The sequence below is a fragment of the Capsicum annuum genome, chromosome 9 (genome assembly GCF_002878395.1).
Source record: "Capsicum annuum cultivar UCD-10X-F1 chromosome 9, UCD10Xv1.1, whole genome shotgun sequence".
NCBI lineage: Eukaryota > Viridiplantae > Streptophyta > Magnoliopsida > Solanales > Solanaceae > Capsicum > Capsicum annuum.
Window position 1 is genome coordinate 14279676 of NC_061119.1, and position 24604 is coordinate 14304279.

A 24604-nucleotide genomic window follows, 5' to 3' on the forward strand; every position below is an offset into this window, starting at 1 on the left:
AACCCATGACTGATATCTGTACCTATATACTGCATAGTATACTGAATAATGTGGAAACATGAACTAAAAGGCCATAAGGTTCACATAACTGAAGTAAAACATAATATCTAAATGGGGTGTGAAATACCTAAAATAATTGAAATAACTGTCTGAACATAATAGTCTGCAAAGCCTCTAAATGACTGAACTTCTTGAGTAGGTAGTTGATGGGACATGTCCCCAACTAACTCCAACTAATAAACTAATTAATGAGATAATAGAGAAATAATCATGTCCTCAAATAATGAGGACTCACTGCTAACTCTGACTGCTGATATCTAGAATATACTGAAGCTCTAGAGCTTGTGTCTCTGAACCTATGGGATAAGACAACATAGCACAAATACATTAGTACTTTGAATGTAATGGTATGCATATGAGATAGGCTGAATACATGAGGTTCGTATTCATGAACAATAATAATAACAGACTGACTATCATAAGCGTGGGAATATATGCATAAGACATAATAACTGACATTGATATTGTGATAACTTGATTACTGAATCTTAATACTGATAACATAATATACTGATAACTGATATAACTGATAACATGAGTGACGGTATCTAACAGTCCTGAATCTGATGAAATTAGCTGAGTTTTGTACTGTATCTGAACTAACTGTATCTGACAGTCCTGAAATCTAAAGAACTATCTGAGTTCTTGACTGATACTGATACTAAAATTGTAGGAAGTAGTCATCTAACCGACATACCGTAAATAACTTATTATAGCTGAATTGGGGTCCAATCTGTGCCCTGATTGGAAGGGTGTCAATACCTCACCACTGGTAAGGACAACGTGTGAGTGACCCTAATATAACAGGTAACTCTAATAAGAACAGTTAAAACCCTCATATAGTAGGTTAATCCACCTCATCTACCCTCATATAGCAGTCTATGATGTCTTTAACCTATGCTAGCTATATAGTTCTGGAATACAAGGATTGATTCTAAGAATCACACCCTCATATAACAGGTGAGTTCCTACCCTTGGGTTCGCTCGGTGCTAATTTCTACTCCCATATGAATAGACACTGAACATGATTTTCTGAAACTAAACATGGACTGAGTTACTGACTTTTGTTGGCTGATGGAATACTACTGATATCTAAAACCTGACTGAGTTCATGAGATCATAGAGATTTCCTGAGTCATAAGACTGTCTGACGTCTAAGGATCATAGCTTGACTGAGAGTATCGTGAAAACATGACATGGATCTAGGCACACAACTAATATTTCGGGTACAAGTACTCCCAGGACTCGATAGAAGGAAACTAACAAAGCATGACTTGCTTGGATACATAATAATCACCATAATGCATTTACTGAAGCATTTCATCAAACATATGACAAGCATAAGCTTGTACATACATAGGGATTTCATGACAATATGCTAGTTAGGCACTTTTCCTTCATTTAGGCATTAAATCAAACATATTGTAGGCATGGTACATGTAAGCATCATTGTACAATAATTAAACAACATGGTCATATTCTAATTTCATCATTCAAGGGTTTAGTCATAGGTTTGCATGAATCTATATCTCTAATAATTAAAACCATCTAGCAATTGTCACCCAACATGAATTAGAATTCAATTTCTCATTTACCAACATGAACAAAGCAACCCAATCATGAAATTCATAGAGAATACTTATAAACTTGAACTTAGAAAGAGGGATTCTTAGGGTTCATGGACGAAAGGGGTCCATAAATGAACACTATGCATACCTGGGTTAAGATTCTTGATGTTCTTAAACTTGAGGGATTTGAATCTCTTAGTTTCTTGGAGAACATTTGGATTCTTGTTCTTAGGAATTAATTTCAGAGAGAAACCCTAATGTTGTTGTTGAAATAATAATGAACAAATGGGTTAAAATCCGACATAACTGGCTATATATAAATGGGTGGTAAATGACCAAATTACCCCTGTTAAAATGACTTAAAAAAATTAAACCTGACCTGCGACGGTGGGTACAATGGTCCATCGCTGGGTTGATGGTTCGTTGACCCTGACCATCGATTCTAGGCAGAATGGGGTCTCACTATTTTGGTTGCGATGGCTTGGGCGATGGTCTGTCAACCTGACCGCCGCACCTTATCCAGAAGGTAGCCTCACTATTTCCCTTTTGACGGCCTAAGCGATGGTCCGTCGCTAGTCCAAAGGTCCATCATCCTGGGCCGTCGCTTCTAGGCAGAAGGTAGTTCTCACTGCCTTGCTGCGAAGGTCATGGGAAATGGTACGTCGCTAGTCCAATGGTCCGTCGGCCTCACCGTCGCATTTGGGCGATTTTAGTGCTTTCTGTATTTAGCCATAACTTTCTTCTCTGATGTCAGATTTTGACAAAATTGGTATCATTGGAAAGATAATTCAATTGGTCATGTGAAAAAGGTGAAGATATTAAAAATACCATATGTACAAAAGTGGATTTATCTTTCAAGGAAATCTTCTAACATTCTTGAGATGATTTCAAGCTAAGAGAAAAAGTACGGGGTATTATAGTAGAATGTATTGGTATGCTGGATGAGGTAGGATGATATGCATGGGTTCATAAACATGGAAAAATAACTGACTGGATAACATGACTATAACTGAATGAGAGTACCTGTATAACTGAAATTGATGAAACACTGATTATATAATACTATGCACATATCTACATACACTGTGTCTGAGGTCATAAGAACATTGGATACTAAGTTCTAATAGCTGAATGAATGATTTTTGAGTTTACTGATAACTGTATTACTGATAGCTGGGTGACTATTTCTTACAGTCCTGATTTTGTAGAACTGAACTGAGTTATATATTGAGCTGGGTGACTGTGTCTGACAGTCCTGATTCTATAAAACTGAACTGAGTTCTATATTGAGACTGAAACTGAAACTGCGGGAGGTAATCATCTAGCTGACATGCCCCTTCTCTAAAATAATTTAGGGTCCAACCTATAACCCTAGTTGGAAAGGTGTCAGTACCGTGCCACGGGTAAAGACAAATACTGAGTCACCATCATCTGGCAGGTGATCTGAACGAGAATAATGGTACCCTCAACTGGTAGGTAGAGCACCACATCAACCCTCAACTGGCAGGTCGATGTCTTAACCTACTGGATACGTAGTTCTGGAACACAAGGACTGCTTCTAGGGATCACACCCTCTACTAGCAGGTGAGTCCCCATCCTTGGGTTCACTCGGTGCTGAATCCTACTCCCAACTGAATAGACACTGAACTAATTTGTAAAATGTTCTAGGCTAGACTGAACTATTACTGACTATGTTAACTGACTGAAATGTTACTGATCGTGTTAACTAACAGAACTAGACTGAGTTCACTGAGTACTGTAATTGATTTGAGTGTTCTGAGTTCTATTTACTGACTAGATATATTGAGTTCTATACTAACTAAATACTACTATCCGTGAAATTACTAAGTCTATTCTGAAGCTACTATAATTCTAGGTAAACAGCTAAATTGTCGGGTATTAAATACCCTCATGACTCAATAACATAAAAGTAAAGCATAGAATGATCTTGAAAATTATTACAATGTTCATAACTCATCCATAGAGACATTTTATCAAACACTTGTAAGATATAAGCTTGTACATATGCTAACATGCCATGATTTCCCTATTTAATCCACATGAGCAACTTATCAAACACTTGGAGAACATAATCTATGCACATAATACTAATCAACATATAGGCATCATGATTTCCAATCTCAACTCACAAATTCAAGGGCTTTAACATGAATTCACATAATACTACACACATGTCAAAATAAATTTACATGAATCTTTTAATTAACATGAATTAGAAACCCAATTAACATCATAATCATGAATACATTCAAGCCCAACATGGAATTCATGAAATCAACAAACTTGAAGGTTTAAAAGAGGTTCTTCAACTCTAAGGATGGAAGGAGATCCTTGGATGAACACCTAACATACCTTGGTGCTTGAATTCATGAAGATTGATGGTGCATTCTTGAATCTTGAATTTGAAATTAGATCCCCTATGGTTTATTCTTGAGAGGATTTTTGAGAGAATGAGTGAATTTTGCCTTTTGGATGACTCAATTACATATTTTTGGGGTTGAATAGAAGTGGGATAAAGATCCATTTACCCCTCTGGACGCAGAATTAAAAGAGAAAAAAATCATACCCAGTGATGCGTAGACCAACGCGCCCATCGATGGGGTTGATGCGATGGACAATGCATCACATTGAGTCCACGTTGATTCACTGGAATTACACTCTGAAGTTAGGGAAAAATATTTGTCTATGCGATGGGCGATGTAGCGCATCGAGATCACGTCGACCCACTATTTTGGTCATCTGAACATGGTTCATATGAGGTCCAAAAAATTTAAAACTCACCCGAAGTGACCTACTGACATTCCTGATCATTAGAATCGCCAACTTAACAAGGCTAAAATACTTCTAAGTATAAACACTTAGCTGAAATTTCTAAGTATGGGACCTCCTTTCAAGATTTAATAGACTAAGTTAAGCTTAGAATTTTATGGGGTCTTACAACAATGACCCATATCGAATTATGCTGACGACGTGTGTGAGGCAAACCCGTCATAAAATCCATGTTTACTTTTTCCCATTTTCAAGTGGGAATACTGAACTCCTGCAATATGCCAATAGGCCTCTGGTGCTTAACCTTAACCTGCAGACAATTAGAATACTTAGCTGTAAACTCTGCAATATCTTTTTTATGCCACTCTACCAATAGATCTCCTACAAATCAAGGTACATCTTAGTGGATCCTTGGTGCAAGAAGTTAGACTTACCATATGCTTATGCCAAAATCCGTTGTCTCAAACCATCAACACAAGGCACACACAGCCTACCCTAATATCATAACACACCATCTCTCCTAGGGAGAAGACCTCTACTTTTTTATCTCTAACTGATTCCTTCAACATAACCAAACTGGAATCCCTATCTTGCTTTTCTTTTACTTCTACAACCAAAGAAGACTCTGAACCCAAACACTACCTTCAGCTGAATCCACCAACCTAACATCTAATCTAGCAAGCTGATGAACCTCCTAAACTAACCTCTTCTTATCACTCTCCAAGTGAGCAACACTACCCATAGACAATCTACTAAGGGCGTCTTCCATTACATTGGCCTTGCCCGGATGATACAACACACTCATATCATAATTTTTTAACAATTATAAACACTTTCTCTAATGAAGATCTAAATATTTATGTGAGAACACATACTGCAAACTTTTGTGATTCGTGAACACATTAACATAAACCCCATAAAGATAATGCCTCCAAATTTTCAAGGAAAAAACAATAGCTGGTAACTCAAGATCATGGGTAGGATAATTCTTTTGGTGGGGTTTAGGTTGTATAGAGGCATAGGCTATAACCTTACCTCTCTACATCAATACACAACTAAGACAAACTCTAGAAGCATCATAGTAAACAACAAATCCCTATGAACCATCTGGCAAAGTCAAGACTAGGGCTGAGGTGAGTTGAGTTTTCAACTCCTGAAAACTCTTTTCACAAAAATTTGACCACTGAAATTTGACTTTATTCTAAGTCAATTGATACATAGGGGATGCAATAGACGAAAAACCTTCCATAAATCTTTGGTAATAGCCAGCTAAACCCAAGAAATTCCTGATATCTAATGAAGAGATAGATCTGGGCAAGTTTCTTATGGCTTTGGTCTTTTGAGGGTCAACTGTAATGCCATCACCAAAAATAATATGGCCAAAGAAAGATACTGATCTTAGATAAAACTCGCACTTACTAAATTTGGAGACTAACTAATGGGCTCTAATAGTTCACAATACAATTTTGAGATGGTCTGCATGATCATTTTCACTATGATAGTAGACAAGAATATCATCAATAAATACTATGACGAACATGTCCAAGTACTGCTTGAAAAATCGGTTCATCAAGTCCATGAAAGCTACTGGGGAATTCGTTAGTCTAAAAGACATAACTAGAAATTTAAAGTGACCATACCGAGTTTTGAAGGCTGCCTTTGGAATGCCACATTCTTTGACTCTAAGCTGATGATAGCCAAATCTGAGATCTATCTTAGATAAATAACTAGCACCCTAAATTTGGTTAAACAAGTCATCAATCCTAGGGAGTGGGTACTATAATACCCCACACTTTTCCTAGCTTTAAACCATCCCTAGAATGTCAAAGATTTGTTTTTAAGATGAATACCTTTTATTTCAAGTGGTATTTTTTAGATTTAGACTTTCTATTGTGTGAGAAATTGAATGATATTTCCATCAATACCAATTCATCCAAATCCGACACTTAGTAGAGAAGTTAGAGCATTTTTAAATTGACAGTGTGCCATTTGAACTCTCAGCACATCGTGAAGAAGTGTAAAACCACAATTTTCAAATTTCAGTGAGACTCCGCGATCATGGTGCATCGCAGAGGAGTCCCATTTCCTATTTGGCAATTTCCAGTTACCCTACGTGATATTGGCGCATCACGCCAGTGGCCAAAGTGGAAATCAAAAGGGCACTATGATTGTGGCGCATCGCGGTGAACACCCAATTCCCACTCATTCTTTTCCAGTGAGCCATCGCAATAGTGGTGTGTCACGGTGGCCTAGAAAATTGGGATTTTTGGTCATTTTTTCAATTCTGATTTAAAGTTTAATAGGGGCATTTTGGTCAATCCCCAAGGCCCAGTTCATGTAAAACATATCATTAAGCATATTCCAAAGCACTTTATGCTTATTTCATCAATTCTCTCTTAAGAAAAAACCCTAAATCTCAAAATTTCTATCCAATAAAATCTAATTTCTCCTTTAATTCTCCAAGGAAATTCAAGATTAAGGCTTCTTAATTCAGAAACTCTAAGAATTTATCTCCAAAGCATCAATAGGGATTCAAGATTCAAGTATTAGCATCTACTTCATCAATTGAGGTAAGTGGGGGTTTCGATCAAGGGCAATCCTTTCATCCTTTTGCCCAATACTTATTTTAAGTACAAATTTACTGAATTTTATGTGATTTCCCATGAAATTGAAGTGAAGGTTTACACCGAATATTGCTATCTATAAGATTATGAGATTTCAAGTAATTTAAGAGTTGAGTTGTATGTTTATGTTCATATTTTCAGGCATATTGCAGGAATTTCCAGATTTTAAGTTGATTTATAAATGTTTACATTACCAATCACGAATATTATGATGTTTAAACATGAGTTTGATGAATGTGACACTGAGCCCTATTTAAAGATTGTTATTTCAAGATTTGTTGTGCAATGAGCACCTTATGACTAGAATCTTTTCAGATTATTGATAAAGATTTGACCTTTGGTCATAGATTAGATAAGAAATCCACTTTACAAATTCATAGTTGGTTTCAATTATAAACCATTATACTATTTTAGAAGTGAATTTCCATCAGAATAAGCATATAGATTTAATGAGAGTAGTATTTAGCACTGAGATAGGTACGTTACTACAATTTCATGGCTCAGAACTGTGTGCCAAGATAGGATTTAGATTGTTCTCACCTCTACGTAGATGATAGATGTGTGATAACTTAGATAGGTAATACTCCCTAGAAAGAGTATGACTCGTCTTCCCAATGTAAGGATTCCTCTTTAGGGGGACAAGACCGTTGGAATCCATGAATGCTCTCATGGTTTGTGTCAGTTAGAAGAATGTCAAATGCAGAATAAGTTTTCAGATTTCTAAACCCTTAAGATAAAATATTTTCTCTAATAGAAAAGAATAACATAAAATCTTTTAGAGAACTATGTGTAAAGGCTCATGAATTTATTCAGACTATGCTTTATAGAAAGACTTTAGCTCATTTTTTAGCTTTCAGATCTCAGATTTAAGAGTGAGTCCTTTTTACACACAGATAACATGATTAAAAGAGAGAATACAAGCACAACTTTTAGAACTAAATATTATGAATCACTAGATTTATAAAGTATGATTTTCTTCTTATTATTTTAGTATTTTAGATATTCCAACTTATGTGAGTCATTTACATTTAGTAAGCATTATTTTATAAATGATGATTATGAGATGATGTTTTATGTATGCATTTCATCCCCTTTATACTTAGTACATCCTCAAAGTACTGATCCACATATATGTCTATGTGCTACATTATCTCATAATGTAGGTATCAGTTCAGTTGTAGCACACATACCATATTCAGACAGTTTGTAGTTTCCAATTAGCAAGTGATGAGTCCTCTTGATTTAAGGGCTTGATTCAGTCATATAGTTTGAGTAGTATTGTATTTTTCTTAATTCAGTCATATTGATTTAGGATAGTTGGGGGTCATGTCCGGGCTACCTATAGTCAATAATAGTAGAGGCTTCATAGATAGTCAGTAGAGTTAATGTATTTGATTCCAGTATTGTTTTGTAAAAGAAGAGTTGTAAATATTTTAATTTAGTTTTGTATTGATCAAATTCAGAAAAGAGTTATCTTCTGCTTATTTTGCTCAGATTTATGTATTTTATTTAGTAGCTTATGAGTTATGCTAGTAGAAGGGTTAGCTTGGGATCACTTATGGTCCTATGCATCGTGTGACATCTCAATATAGATTTTTGGGGCGTTACAAACTTGGTATCAGAGCACATAGTTCAAGTTTCCTAGGGTGTCTGTAAAGTCGTGTCTAGTAAAGTTTTTCAAAATGGTACGGAGACATCTGTACTTTTCTTTGAGAGGCTACAAGGTATTTGAGAAAAGTTTTCTTTCTTTCATACTCTAGATCATGTTGTAAAGTTGTTCCTTTAGAAACTTCTATCAATTTATGTATTAATCCATACTTCTTCATCTATATTATATTCTTAAGATAACATAATTAGCAACCTTCAGTTTCTCCCCAGATGATACTCTTAGATTTACTAGCAGAAACTTCAGAAGTCACACTAGGGGCTTGAGAGGAGCACCCTAGTGTGTTGAGTTCCTTAAGCTAAAAGTTATGTCCTCATCTTTATGAGTTGTTCAGTTAAGACAGAATTAGATATTTATTTAGATTTCCCATTGAACCTTTTCAATATAGATAGTGCTCATGAGAGGAGATATTAGAAACCAAGACTATTAAATATAATGTGCATCCGAGGGATATTATGAACTTCAATGTTATGATTTATGAATACTAGAACCTTATTATAGTTGGAAGTATGGGTATGGAAGAGTAGTGTCAAGAAAAGTGGGGAATGAAGATTGATAAAAAGTAAAGAGATAAACTTATGTATGCTATAGATGCTGTATTATGCTGATATGTCCTTGTGTGTTAGTTTAGTGGAAGGTAGAAAATGAATTATTAGTTAAGGTGAATTATTGTTTGCTTGAAGTATGAAAGGAGTTATTGAGGGTATTTATTGTGTTTGTATAAAACATTAATGAAGTTTTTAGTGGTTTAGTATCATTAATTTAGGCTTCCCTTAAGGTTATAAAAAGGAGTTTAGCTGAAACTTATAGAGCTGTGATAGTAATCTAGATATATAGAAGGGCAAATAGTAATGATGCGTAGAAGGAGGATGTGTTAATGGATTGTAAATAAGATGGGCCATATGGTTATGATTGGTTAGTATTATGATGAGATTCTAGTGGGCTAGTGTTTCTTGATGTTTTATTTTATAGCTTCCAAGTAAGAATTGTATGAAAAGTGAGTTGTTAAATCATGTTTAGTACTAGACATTAAGTTTGAACGGTTGATGTTCGTCAAGTTGGATGTAATGATTTCTTGGTTAGTGATGCTAGTTATATGGAAGTGATCTAGGATGCTTGAATAGTATGTACAAGAGTTTGAGTCCATTTTTTATGATTAAGTATGATGTTGTATGAATGATGAAGAAGTATGCTCAAGTTGATATAGGGTTGCTTTATTTTCTAAGATTATTACGTATTTTGTGTGGTTGGTTGTACCGTTGAGTTGCTAAGAGGAAGAAGACTAGTTATATAGTATATGGTGTTCTAAATAGCTAAGTTAAGGAGTTTTGATTGATGATGTTAAGCCTTCTTGATATGATCTTGATTCTCATGCTTTAGTGATATAAGTTTAGATATGCGATATTAGTAGGCTATGATGAAAGTAACATGGTTTATCAAAGGTTAAAGACATCTGTGTTAAGTGTTGGAATTTAAGTTTGAAACCTTGAAGAATGAGTGAATACAAATAAGAGTTAAAGCTTTGGATGGTGAAAATTCAGGATGTGGTAATACTCATGAAGATTCTAAGTTAGTAAGTGTCCAAGATATTATATGATGATTAGTGGGGCTGTAGAAAGATAGAGTTGTACTTCGGAAGGAAGTATTAGAGGTAGGTTTTACACTTTTAAGTGTAGTCTTTTAGAGTAAGTTTATTATTTGTATGTATTATTGAATTCTAGGCTCCATAGTGCAATGAGTGTAGTTCAGTTTAGAGTTTAGTGAGGGGTTCCACAGGCTTAGAGTGATGGCTTAAAACTAAGGGGGAGATGATAGAATAAGTAACCAAGTTAGACTTGTAGATTCTAGTATTGATTCCAGTGTAGTGTAGAATATCATAAGGTAAGGATGAGGCTCAACCTATTCTTATTTTGTTATTGGTATTTCAGTTACCTCGATATTTACTCATGCCTCACGTGTCAGTTCCCTGATCATAGCTTATGTTCATGTGTATAATAGAGAGTCATGTACTCTCTCAGTTCCTAGTAAGGGGAGTTCCAGTTCATCACATTCCATAAGATATGAACTCCAAATTCGGGTCATACAATTCATGACTCATGTACTCAGGCCTTACAGTATGATGATTTCCTGTACTCATGCAACACCCTTAACGATCAGTGAAATTTAGAGTTATATCATGTACGTCCTCAGATTAGATCTCTTTAGTGAATCCATGACGTGAATACTCTATTCCTCAGGCCTCAGTAAAGTGTCAAGTTATGGTAAGTATCCCTTCATGTTTCAGACCTTGGCATTCCAACCTTTTAGTGACCATCCTCAGGTCAATATAGTGATGATGAGAAATTGTGTGGATGGGAGAGAGTAAATGTGTTTTATTGGAAAAAATGAATGAAAGATGGTTTTATGTAAGTCGATAAGTGGAGAATATTGAGGTAAAGCTTTTTGTGTATGACTTGGTTAGTTGAGAATATTTTATATGTGTCTTCCTAAGGATTGAATAGTGCATGGAAGTTGTTATTAATATAGGTATTAGAGAATATGAGAAGGATGCTTTTATGGGTGTTTGTTTAGAAGTGCATGTAGTTATGAAGATAGGTTTGAACGTTATGTTGATATATAATTAGATGGACGCGTTGTGCGCTAAAGCTTTCCTAGTAAAAGGTTGAATTTTTTAATAGAAGTGATAAGAAGAATTATCTTAGAGAGGAGTAGTTATGACAATGCTTGGGGTATTAAATCCATGGTTTAGACTAGTATTATAGTGTTAGGTGCAGTACCTTGTGGTTCTGAGTTAGGCTTGACAACGATGAGGAAATATGCTTCAATTAGAATTTAGTAGATGGATTTATCAATGCTATGTGAGAATTATAAGTTGAATCAAACAAGTATGGTATTTAAAGGGGGATAGTATAGTTGAGGGAGTATTTACGAGGTCTTGCTAAGCTTTAAAGTAAGAAGTTGCATTGCTTAAGGCCTAGTACTTCTATCATGGCTTATGACTTACAGGTCTATGTTTCATGCTATAAAGTGGTAGCAATATAGTGATTTCTTTTTCAGATGTTTTGTTCAAATCATGCCCGAAGTTCTTTACTCTCTAATAGCATAAGAAATTTCTTAGAAAAATGTTAAAGAAATACCCTATTTTGGTGTAAGCATTCAGTGTGATCCAGTTCATATAGCCTGTAATCCAGTTTAGCAATCAAACAGATCAGTTCCTATAGATTTCCAACGTCCCATCTAGTCGTACTACCCAAGGTTTCACAAGAAAGGCTATTCCATGAGCTAAATTGTTCGTATTTGTGTAAATTGTGAATTCAGCTCAGTATATGCATCATGCATCATTTTCAGATTTAGATATTAAGTCATGATTCAGTTCATAAGTATCCTGCATATCATCTCAGTATTTTTCTAGTATTTCAACCAAATCAGTATCATTCGGGGACGAACGATCCCAAGGGGGAGATGTTGTAATGCCTTGAGTTTTCATGTCATAAACCTCTCATCTTTTTCTCAAGAAATCAGAACCAGCCTAAAGGAATTGTTACCCATAACTTGAGTCTCTTGTTTCTATCTCAGCCTATAGCTATTTTCATGTAAATTCATGCACTCACAGATCAGTTCAGTAGCTCACTACGTTGGGATTCAGTCATACAGTTTATTTTAGTTGTGCATGATAGCTTATAGCCCCAGATTACTTAGTAATTTCAGCCTAATAAGCCATATTCGAGGACGAATGTTCCCATTGAGGAGATATTGTAACACCCCTCACTTTTCCTAACTTAAAATCGTCCCTAGAATGTCAAAGATTTTCTTCAAAGATGAAAACCTTTTATTTCATATGGTATTTTCTAGATTTAGACATTCTATTGTGTGGAAAATTGAATGAGCTTTCCATCGATACCAAATTCACCCAAATTCGACACTCGGTTGAGAAGTTAGAGCATTTTTAAGTTGACAGTGTGCCACCTGGACTCTTACTGCATCGCGGAGAAGTGTAAAACCATAATTGTCAAATTTCATCAAGACTTCACGATCATGATGCATCACAGAGTATTCCCTTTTAATATTTGGTAATTTCCAGTGAGCCTACGCGATATTGGTGCATCGCGCCAATAGCCAAAATGGAAATCCAAAGGGGCACCGCAATTTTAGTACATCGTGGTGAGCACCCAGTTCCCACTCATCCTTTTCCAATGAGCCACCGTGATAGTGGCATGTCGCGGTGTCCTAGAAAATCAGGATTTTTGGCCGTTCATTTCGTGTAAAACATATCATTAAGCATATTCCAAAGCACTTTATGCTTTTTTCATCAATTCTCTCTTAAAAGAAAACCCTAAAGCTCAAACTTTCTCTCCAAGAAAACCCAATTTCTTCTTTAATTATCTAAGAAAATTCAATATTAAGGATTACCAATTTAGGAACTCTAAGAATTCATCTCCAAAGCATCAATTGGGATCCAAGATTCAAGTCTTAGAATCTAGTTCGTCAATTGAGGTATGTGGGGTTATGAACAAGGACAATTTTTTCATCCTTGTGTCCAAAATTTATTTTAAGTACAAATTTACTGAATTTTATGTCATTTCCCATGAAATTAAAGTGAGGGTTTACACCCAATATTGCTATCTATAAGATTTTGAGATTTCAAGTAATTTAAGAGTTGATTTGCATGTTTATGTTCATATTTTCATGCATATTGCAGGAATTTCCAGATTTTAAGTTGATTTATAAATGTTTACATTACCAAGCATGAATATTATGATGTTTAAACATGAGTTTGATGCGTGGGTCTTTGAGCCCTAATTAAAGATTATTATTTTAAGATTTGTTGTGCAATGAGCACCTTATGACTAAAATCTTTTCAAATTATTGATAAAGATGTGACCTTTGGTCTCAAATTAGATAAGAAATCCACTTTACAGATTCAAATTATAGATTTAGCTTTATAGATATATAGTTGATTTTCATTATAAACCACTATACTATTTTAGAAGTGGATTTCTATCAGAATGAGCATACAGATTTAATGGGAGTAGTATTTAGCACCAAGATAGGTACATTACTATGGTTTTATGCCCCAGAACTACGTGCCAACATAGGATTTAGATTGTTCCCATTTCTACGTGGATGATAGATATGTGATCACTTAGATAGTTAATACTCCCTGGCAAGAGTATGACTCCTCCCCCAACATGAGGATTCCTCCTAAGGGGGACAAGAATGTTGGACTCCATGAATGCTCACATGGTTTATGTCGGTTAGAAGAATCTCCCATGCAGAATAAGTTTTCAGATTTCTAAACCCTTATATAAGGTATTTTCTCTAATAGAAAAGAATAACATAAAAGCTTTTAGAAAACTATGTGTAAAGGCTCATGAATTTATTCAGACTATGCTTTATAGAAAAACTTTAGCTACAGTTTTCAGTTTTAAGATCTCAAATTTAAGGGTGAGTCCTTTCTACACTTAGACAGCATGATTAAAAGAGAGACTACAAGCACAGCTTTCAGAACTAAATATTATGACTCACTAGATTTATAAAGTATGATTTGCTTCTTATTATTTCAGTATTTAAGATATTCCAGCTTATGATAGTCATTTACATTTAGCATGCATTGTTTTATAAATGATGATTATGAGATGATGTTTTACGTATGCATTTCATCCCCATATACTCAGTACATCCTCAAAGTACAGATCCACATATATGTCTATGTGCTAAATTGTCTCATAATGTAGGTATTAGTTCAATTGTAGCACGCATACCATATTCAGACAGCTTGCAGTTTCCAGTCAGCAGGTAATGCGTCCTCTTGATTTAAGGGCTCGAGTCAGTCATATAGTTTGAGTAGTATTGTATTTTTCTTTATTTAGTCGTATTGATTTGGCATAGTTGGGGGTCATCACCCGGCTACCTATAGTCAATACTAGTAAAGGTTTCATAGACAGTCAATAGAGTTAATGTATTTGATTCCAGTATTGTTTTGTAAAAGAAGAGTTGTAAACATTTTAATCTAGTTCTGTATTTATCTGATTCAGGAAAGAGTTATCTTTCGCTTATTTCGATCATATTTATGTATTTTATTCAGTTATTTATGAGTTATGCCAGTAGAAGGGTTAGTTTGGGATCACTTATGGTCCTAAGCACCGTGTGGCATCTCGGGATAGATTTTTGGGATGTTACCGGTACTTATTTTTTATCGTGACTTTGTTCAAATGACGATAGTCAATGCACATTCTGAGAGAGCCATCTTTCTTATGCACGAAAAGGAATAGAGCGCCAAATGGGGAAACATTAGGCCTGATGAATCCCTTATTTAAGAGGTCTTTCAAATATTCTTTCAACTCCTAAATCTTAACTGGAGCCATTATGTAGGGAGAAATAGATATAGGCTGGGTATTTGGAAGGAGATCTATTCTGAAGTTAATTTCCCTTTCGGTAGGAACTCTGGGGAGGTCTTTAGGGAACAGAGATAGAAATTCCCTTACTACTGAAATTGACTCGAAACTTGGAGCCTCAGAACCAGAGTCTTTGACTCGAACAAGATGGTGCATGAACCCCTTGATATCATTTTTCTTGCCTTAAGATGTTACACAATTTGCTCCCTAAGTATTGAAATTCTACCTCCCATTCAATAACTAACTCATTAGGAAACTGAAACTAAATGACTTTATTTATGCAATCAACTGAGGCATAACATGAGTGGAGCCAATCCATACCAAGAATAATGTCAAAATCAGTAATCTCTAACTCCACAAGGTCAACTAAGGTGACTTTTCTGGGATATTGTGTTCTTGTATACCTGTCTGGATACAATAGAGACACCTACTGGAGTAGACACTGAGAAGTTTTATACTAAAAATTTGGGTCTGACACCAAAATTAACAGCTATATATGGGATAAAAAAGAAAAGTAAAGCCCCATACCCACATAAGGAGAACATTCATGATCCTATTTGAACTGAAGTGCATACAGCCTATTCTGACGTTGACCATTGGTGGCACCAGAAGTAGCACCCTGCTGGATTGGACGACCTATTGGTACTACTGAAGAGTTATCTGACCCTGTTGGCGATCATTCTTACCCTTCCATATTCTAACAAAACACTCCCTCATCCCGCGGCTTAGCTTGATATATCCAAAACACACATCACTACCAACTCTATACACACCCTAATTATTCCTGCCGTACTTCTCGTAGAGTGGATTAGTACGACCACTATTTATGCTACCCTGAGATTTAGAGCCTAGTGCTCTATCTCGACTATCATTTATGAACTTTGGCACTAGCGCACTAGCTGAAGATGGAGCTGGGGCTGAAGATTTTTGACAGAATTGAGAATAGTTACCACCCTCTGACCTAGGTTGAGAAAAATTAAAACTACCTATCCTAGCCCTCTTATTCTCTCTCTCTCCTTAAGTTTCTGTTCCTCAATCTATTGAGCATAGACCATAAGCCTAGATATGTCCATCTCCTTAATCAATATAGCAGTCCTACACTTCTTTACCACACTATCACTACACTAGAAACAAACTTACTCATTCTAGACCTATTATCAGCCACCATCGAAGGGGCATACCTCGCTAACTGAGTAAATTTAAGTAAGTATTCCTTCACACTCATATTACCCTGCATCAAATTAATAAACTCCAGCTCCTTAGCTTTCCTCAACACTAAAGAAAAGGAACATCCTAAAAAGGCTATAACAAACTCCTCCCACTTTTCAGGCCCTGCCTCATCACCCCTATTACCTTTCCGCTGCTTATACTAGGTGTGAGCCACATCCTACAACTGGTATGCAGTCAACTATGCACTCTTACTTAAAGTGATACCCATGATATCTATCACCTTTTGAACTATATCAAGAAACTTTTGTGGATACTTATCAGACTTGGATCTAACAAACAAAGGGGGATTCATTCGAGTGAAATCCCGAATCCTATCTACAGTTGTATTTACCACTGGATTAGCTGGGGAAACAGCCTATTGATTATTATGAGTAGCTACTGAATGAGCTAAGGTAGTGAATGCAACTCTGAACTTGGCATGAGATACATGCTCATTCAGGGGATCTTCCTGAATAAGCGGAGGTGCGGGCTGGTTTTCATTCCTTCTTTCGTTATTCTTTTAGTGAGGCATTTTCTACAACAGAATAAAGGATGGATTAGAAAAAGATTTTAAATAGAGCTCATGCTCACTCACACGACATGAATACTTAAAGAAGGGAAACTTTTCCTAAAACATCTTGTAGCCTCTAGCCTATAATTGTGGCGCCCTTCACACCCATGCAAAAGACTCAACTCAACGCAGCTTTTAAGACTCTCTACGAAACTATAAAACCTTAGGCTTTGATACCAAGATTTTTCACAACCCGAGGCTACCCCTTAGTTGTGACAACGGCACTTACGGTCACAAGTGACCACAAGCTAACCCATAAGCTGGCACCTATTGTAAGTACTGAGTAATTAATAATAAAGACATATGCAAAAAACAACTGATAAATGCCATAAGGTTTTAGATACTGAAAATGTAACTGAATCTGCAGGTAAGAAAATATCTATAAAAGTACTGAAATTCAATTGATAACACTGAAAAACTGACTGTTCTAATTTCTAAAACGTCTCTAAGTGACTGACTGTGGAGTTGATGGGACAAACCCCAACTAACTCTAACTGACTGAAATAAGGGAATACTAAAATAACTGAATATACTGGTAGATGCGATGAGGTTAGGCTGAAATATGTGGGTTAAAAGTGCATAAAGTAATATAACTTGTAATCAAAATCAATAACAACTTTATGGAGACAATTCATCAATAACATGTAAAAACTCACAATTTGATAACAAAAGGGGATTCTTGGACTCCATGGGTGAAAATGGGCCCATGGATGAACGTCACACATATCTTAAATCCTTAAGCTTAAAAGAGAAACATAATTTTGATGCTTTTCTTGAACGTTCTTGGATTTGACAGCTTGATTTCTTAGTTTCTTGTAGAGAAAGGAATGAAATTGATGAGCTTGGGGGATGATTAGGGTTTGTTCTTTAGAGGATAATTGGGGGGAAATGGGCAAATAATGCCCTAACCAATGTTTTAATTCGGGTTTTTACGAATTGGGTTGAGGGAAAAAGACTCAATTGCCCCTCAAAGAATTAAATTTGCAAATGCAATGCAGATTAAAGCTCCACCACAACGCGATGAAGGTCTATCGCTACACCCACCGCGACGTGTCACTATCGTGGTGAAGTTCTAGAATCGAAATCCAAACACGACCCAATCCTTATCCAAAAAAATTCAAAACTTTCCCAAGATATGCTCCTTACACCCTGAACATTAATTAACTCAAAAACCTACGTCTCGAGGTCGGGAAGACCCATTTAAAAATCCTCAAAGTTATGAGGCAAAAAATATGACTAAGTCTTCAACACTTAGTGAAATTTTTAGGATTTAAGCCTCTTATACATGCATCTAGGAGATGAACTAATCTAAGAAAAGTACGGGGTATTACAGGGTATTCATCAATGGGTTCCTTTCACCCATTGAGTCCCAAAATCCCTTTTTGTTCAAGTATGAAATTTTATTCTATTTTGTGAAAATATCCATGTTAATTATGAAATTAATCCATATCTTCTTAGTAGTTTTGAATTCAAGCCACGTCGATAAGTTTTCCCACATTAATTATGCTCTTATATAATTTAAGTTTCAAACACTCATATTATGTTCAAGTTAATACCATGTCAATTTGTAAAATTAAGAATTAAACCATGTGAGAATGTTGTCCTATCATGTTTAACACACCCCCATATTTAAAATCATGATTTTCATCAGTTTAGTCAGTACTACACGTTAGGTCTATGAATTATGAATTTCCTTACAAGGTTGTGATAAAGTTATTGTATTTAAATTATTATTTAGTGTTGGAGGATTATGAACACCCGATACCTTTGTGTTTATACATGTTTCCATTTTCAAGTAACAAGTCAGCCAAATCATGATTCTTTATGTCAACTATATCATGATTCTTTATCACCATATTCAGAATATTATATTCATGATGAGCACTTAACAGTTATGATGTCCAATTAACTTTAATCAGTCCCGGTGTCAGTTTAGTTGGGAGTAGAATTTAGCACCGAGCGAACCTAGGGAAAGAAGGCTCACCCACCAGTAGAGGACTAAGACCTTTAGTATTCCAGAATAACGTAGCCAGTGTAGGTTATGCGATGTCACCTGCCAGTAAAGGACTGACACTCTCTTAAGGGCTACCCTCCAGTAGAGGACCGACACCTTAGTCTTTGAGGACACCAGTTTAGTGGATCCACACAGCCAGTGTTGGTACCAACAGCATGGTACTGACACCCTTCTAACTGAGGTTACAAGTTGGACCCCCATTAGCTCAGATTGAGGCATGTTTGTTACATGTTAGCTCCCACAGTTTTAGTTCAGTTTTGTATTCAAATTGTATTTTCTCGGGTTTGCATGACTAAGTATTCAGTTTACCAGTTATTTAGTTTTAAAGATTATTTCAGTACATGCTTTACTTGGTCTTACATTCATTTTACATGTTCATGCTTTCATGCTCAGTATTCATACATGATCCTCAGTACGATTTTACAACCTATTCAACTTTAACTTGAGATTTGCATATGGTACTCATGTTTCTATAGCTTTCCAACTTACATAAATATTTTCAGCTCATGACATGGAAATTTTAATAAGTCTTATAGCTTTTATGTACAGCTAGGAGTGGCAATGGTACGGGTGCTGTATGGGTGTCTTCTAGACCCACAAATTCTAAAGCAGCACCACACCGCACTGCATCACCTTTAAATCCGCATAAACTCGTCCCACACTCATACTCGCGCATACCCGCCTGCCCCGCCCCATGTTTTTGTTTTTTTCTTTTTTTGAAAAATTTGTAACTCCATTGAAAATCATAATATTTCTAAATCTACATCTAGAAACGAATAACAACTAATTCTATTATATCACATTTCACTAAGAAATTGTCAAAAAGTATCACGTGTACAAGTCATAATCAAATATCATATTTTTATAAAATGCATAGAGCTATTAAAAAAGCTATAAAATTATTTATTTATAGTGTTATACATGTCATTTTAAGTATCATAAAATGTTAAGTAAAGAATACATATAATTTAAGGTATATTCACAGATATAATACTAATTTTTAGTTTTTACTTTAAACCGGCATATACCCGCAACCCGCACCGCACCATTTTTAAGAAAACTTACTTTAACCTGCACCGCACCGGCACCGCCCCGCATAGCTTAAAACCCGCACTGATCTGCATATCTTGAAATGTACACCGTCCTGCACCCGCCTCGCCCCGTTGCCATCCCTATGTACAACCATGTTTAAATCCATATTTTAGAAAATAGCTTATGTCCTCAATTTTGAAGCATACATTAAGTATTTTCATGATTTAGTGCATGCCCCATATACTCAGTACATTCCAAAGTATTGACCACATATATGCGTTTGTGGCTACAATCCTTCATAATGTTGGTTCCAGATGTAGTACACATACCAGGGTCAGACAGCTCTCCGCATTCAGCCAGCAGGTGATGAGTTTTATTATTTTAGGGACTCTAGTCCGTTGCAGTGCATGTATTATATTTTTATTATCCTTACTTTAACTCGCACTGCAACGGCTCCTCCCCGCATATCTTAAAACCCTCACTTCCCTGCATAGCTTAAAACCTGCACCGTCCTACACCAGCCTTGCCCAATTGCCATCCCTATGTACAACCATGTTTTAAATCCATATTTTAGAAAATAGATTATGTCCTCAATTTAGAAGAATACATTAAGTATTTTCATGATTTAGTGCATGTATCATATAATCAGTACATTCCAAAGTACTGACCACATAGATGCGTTTGTGGCTACATTCCTTCATAATGTTGGTTCCAGATGTAGTCCACACACTAGGGACGACAGCTCTCCGCATTCAGGCAGCAGGTGATGAGTTTTCTTATTTCGGGGACTCTAGTCCGTTGTAGTGCATATATTGTATTTTTTACTATCCTTATGTATTGATTTAAGGTAGTTTAGGGCATTTCCCAGTCACCTATAGTCAATATAGTAAAGGCTTCATAGTCAGTCAGAGTCATTATATTTAATTCAAGTTCCTTCATTAGATTTATCGTGTTGTAAACTTTTACAGTATTATATTTAATTAGATTTTCTCATTATTATGCTTCCGCTTAGCAAATTTAGCTTGTATATACATTTTAAATTAGTTGCTCAAGTATCATGCCAGTACATGGATTAGCTTAGGATCACTTTTGGTTTTAAGCACCATTTCACAACTAGGGGTTAGTCTAGGGTCATGACACCTACACCTCATAGCTGGAATAGGCGTAGCCCAAACCACCGAGCGAGGATAGTCCCTGGCCATATGGGCAATCTCATTACAGACATAGCAACCTCTACCACCAGTCTCAATAGGAGAAGGTACAATCGGGCCCAAACGAACACCCTAAACTACTGAACTAGAAGATCTACCACCTAAACTTCATAAAGCATCCTATACTATCCTACCATGGTATCCATGAGAACCTCTAAAATCTCTGCCTCGAGAGGTTTGACTCCTGAACTCACCAAAATGTCAGGCCTTCTTAGCTCCTCCCTGAAATGCACTAAGAATACCCTCTGTCATCTTAGCATGATCCATAATACTCTAAAAGGAAGCCCCAAGTACAACTATCTAAGATATATCCAACAAAAAAGAGACACCTAAACCTTACACAAACTTTTGAATCTTCTCAAACTCAGTCGAAAATCTATCATAGGAATAGCTACATAGGTCATAGAAATGTGCCTCATACTCTGCTATGGTCATGGAGCCCTGGCAGATCATCAAACTCATCATGCATCCAATCCCACAAAATAAAAGGCATAAATTTTTCCAAGAAGGCATCAACAAACTGATCCCAAGTCATCTCAGGAGAATCGTGGGGTCTACAACTCACAAGTGACCTCCACCAATCTCTAGCACCATCTCTTAACTGACAGGTCATATAAGAAACACCATCCATGCAGAAAGAGTGAAACTCAACTCAAAACACAAAGTATGAAAGAACTTCACACTATAAAGAATAAAATGAGGAAGGTTTCCTAAACACGTCCTATAGCCTCTCAAAGATAGATACAAATGTCTGTGTACCAATCCGCGATACTCTATTCGACATCCCATTCTTACACTGTTGAGACCAATGAAACCTGGCTACTCTGATATCAATTTGACATGATCCAAAAAAGAATAGGTCTTGATGGCACTTGTCGTGGTGAACCTTGACAAGTAAGCCTCTCACCCAAACTGATACACACAGAAAAAGGCATAAATTCCCCCAAGGTAAGGCTTCTAGAACAAAGCTGAATCACATAGATATAATAAAAGCAAAAAGCATAAAATCAACACATGCAACCATAACTCCCAAAACTTGGTGTCAATAGTATAAGAACTACTAATACAATCCAAGAGTCAAATACATCAGAAAAATAACCACAAAAGAATAATATCTATCTCTGAATACTAATAAAGACATAACTAATATAGAAATATAAAGGTGAGCTCCGAATGTATGAATGTCCAACTGCTACCTTGAGAAATATGAAGACACATAAATGTCCAACCGCTACCTTGAGAAATATAAAGGCACATGAATGTCCAAGTTCTACCTTGAGAAATCGGAAGGAGCATGAAATCAACCATTCTGAGGTGCACCCAAACCCGAAACTACACTGAAAGGATGAAGTATGAGTGAATACGACCACTTGAGCTCAGTAGGTATCATAGGCCAACCAAGAAAACTAAAAAATAAGGCATACAAAATACAAACTAAGGGCATATCACCTGCAATCAGAAAATTTCCCATAATGGTAGTCCACACTACTTGCACTAACAGTTCTAATATATCACATATATTGCAACATCACACCAAGATAGAACACAAAGTATGCATTATATCACATATAAGTAGAACAAGGGAGAACATGGATCATCAAATATAAGTAAAGGAAGATAAAATAAATACATAAATGACAAGTCAATACGGAAATAAATACAACATAAAAACTATAAAGTAAGTGCAATGTATATGATGATAATGATTCACGAGGCCGTCGCACAACCTCCGGGATCGTCGTATAATCCCCGTATATACCTGTGGAGCTAAATCATCCCAACATAGGACCCATGAGGGGTTAGCCAATCCATATATAATTCACATATCTCATATTTACTTTTTGGCAAATTCCTCAAAAATGATATTATAATGAGTTACAATCTCTTCCTTGGCACATCCCTCGAGGAGTTTTTTAAAAAGTGTTGCCAATGTTACTCAAGTGTTGCCACGGTAGTACCAATGTTTCATGGATGAGAATGATATGAAGAAGTAATGCCCAAAACCAATCACAATGACTATTTTCACAACTAACCACAAGATATATTTCCATAACCAATCACAATGATGCATTTTTACAACTATGTAAGCCAATATCCACTCATTATTTCCATTTCATCCATGAATTTCTACAAGTCTCATATACCAACAAGCATGGATATATCACAATACACCAATAGTACCACATTAGAAATTTCAATAATACAATAAAATTATTTACTTCTATTCAGGGATATCAACATCACACAGGATCCCACACAGTCACACATATCACATAATATCTCAATTTCTATAATCAAATCACATATAGGCCCCCACATGTATGAATGTACAACTGCTACCTTAAGAAATCTGAAGGCACCTGAAATCAACTAGTTTGAGGCACACCCAAACTCGAAGCTACACCAGAAGGGTGAAATAGGAGTGAGTATGGTCCACTTTTAATCAGTAGGTATCATAGGCCAACCAAGCAAAGTTGAAAATAAAGCATACAAAATACACACTATGGGCACGTCACTTGGAATCAGAAAATGTCCCACAATGATAGCCCACACCGCTTGCTCTAACTATTCTAATATATCATATATATTTCAATATCACACCAAGATAGAATACAAGTACACATTATATCACATATAAGTAGAACAAGGGAGAACATATATAGAAAAGATCAGCAAATACAAGTAATGGAAGATAAGAAAAATACATAGATAACAAGTCAATGTGGAAATAAACACAACATAAACACAATAAAGTAAGTGCAATGTATATGATAATGATGATTCATGATGCCATCTCACTACCTTCGAGATCGTCGCATAATCCCCGTATATACCTACAGAGCTAAAGCTTCCCAACTAGGACCCATGAAGGGTTAGTCAATCCATATACAATTTACATATCTCATATTTTATTTTTGACATATTCCTCAAAAAGGATTTTATAATGTGCTACAATATCTCCTCCCTGTCACATCCCTCGAGGAGTGTATTAAAAAGGTGTGGCCAATGTTACTCTAGTGTTGCCATAGTTGTACCAATATTTCATAGATGAGTATGATATGAGGATTTAATGCTCACAACCAAGCCCAAAGAGTATTTCCACGTTCAACCACATGACATATTTCCACAATCAACCACAATGATATATTTCCACAATCATTTGAGCCAATATTCACTCATTATTTTCATTTCATCCATGAATTTCCACATGTCTTATATATCAACAAGAATGAATATATTATAATACATCGATGGTATCATATTAGGCATTTCACTATCATAATACAATTATTCACATGTATTTAGGGCTATCAACATCACATAAGACCCACATGGTTACACACATCACATAATATCTTAATTTCGACAATTACATTACATATAGGCCATCACATGGGCACAGCACAGAGATAGCATTTTTTCATGATTAGTTCCCACCCTTAACATGCATTTTGTACCATAAT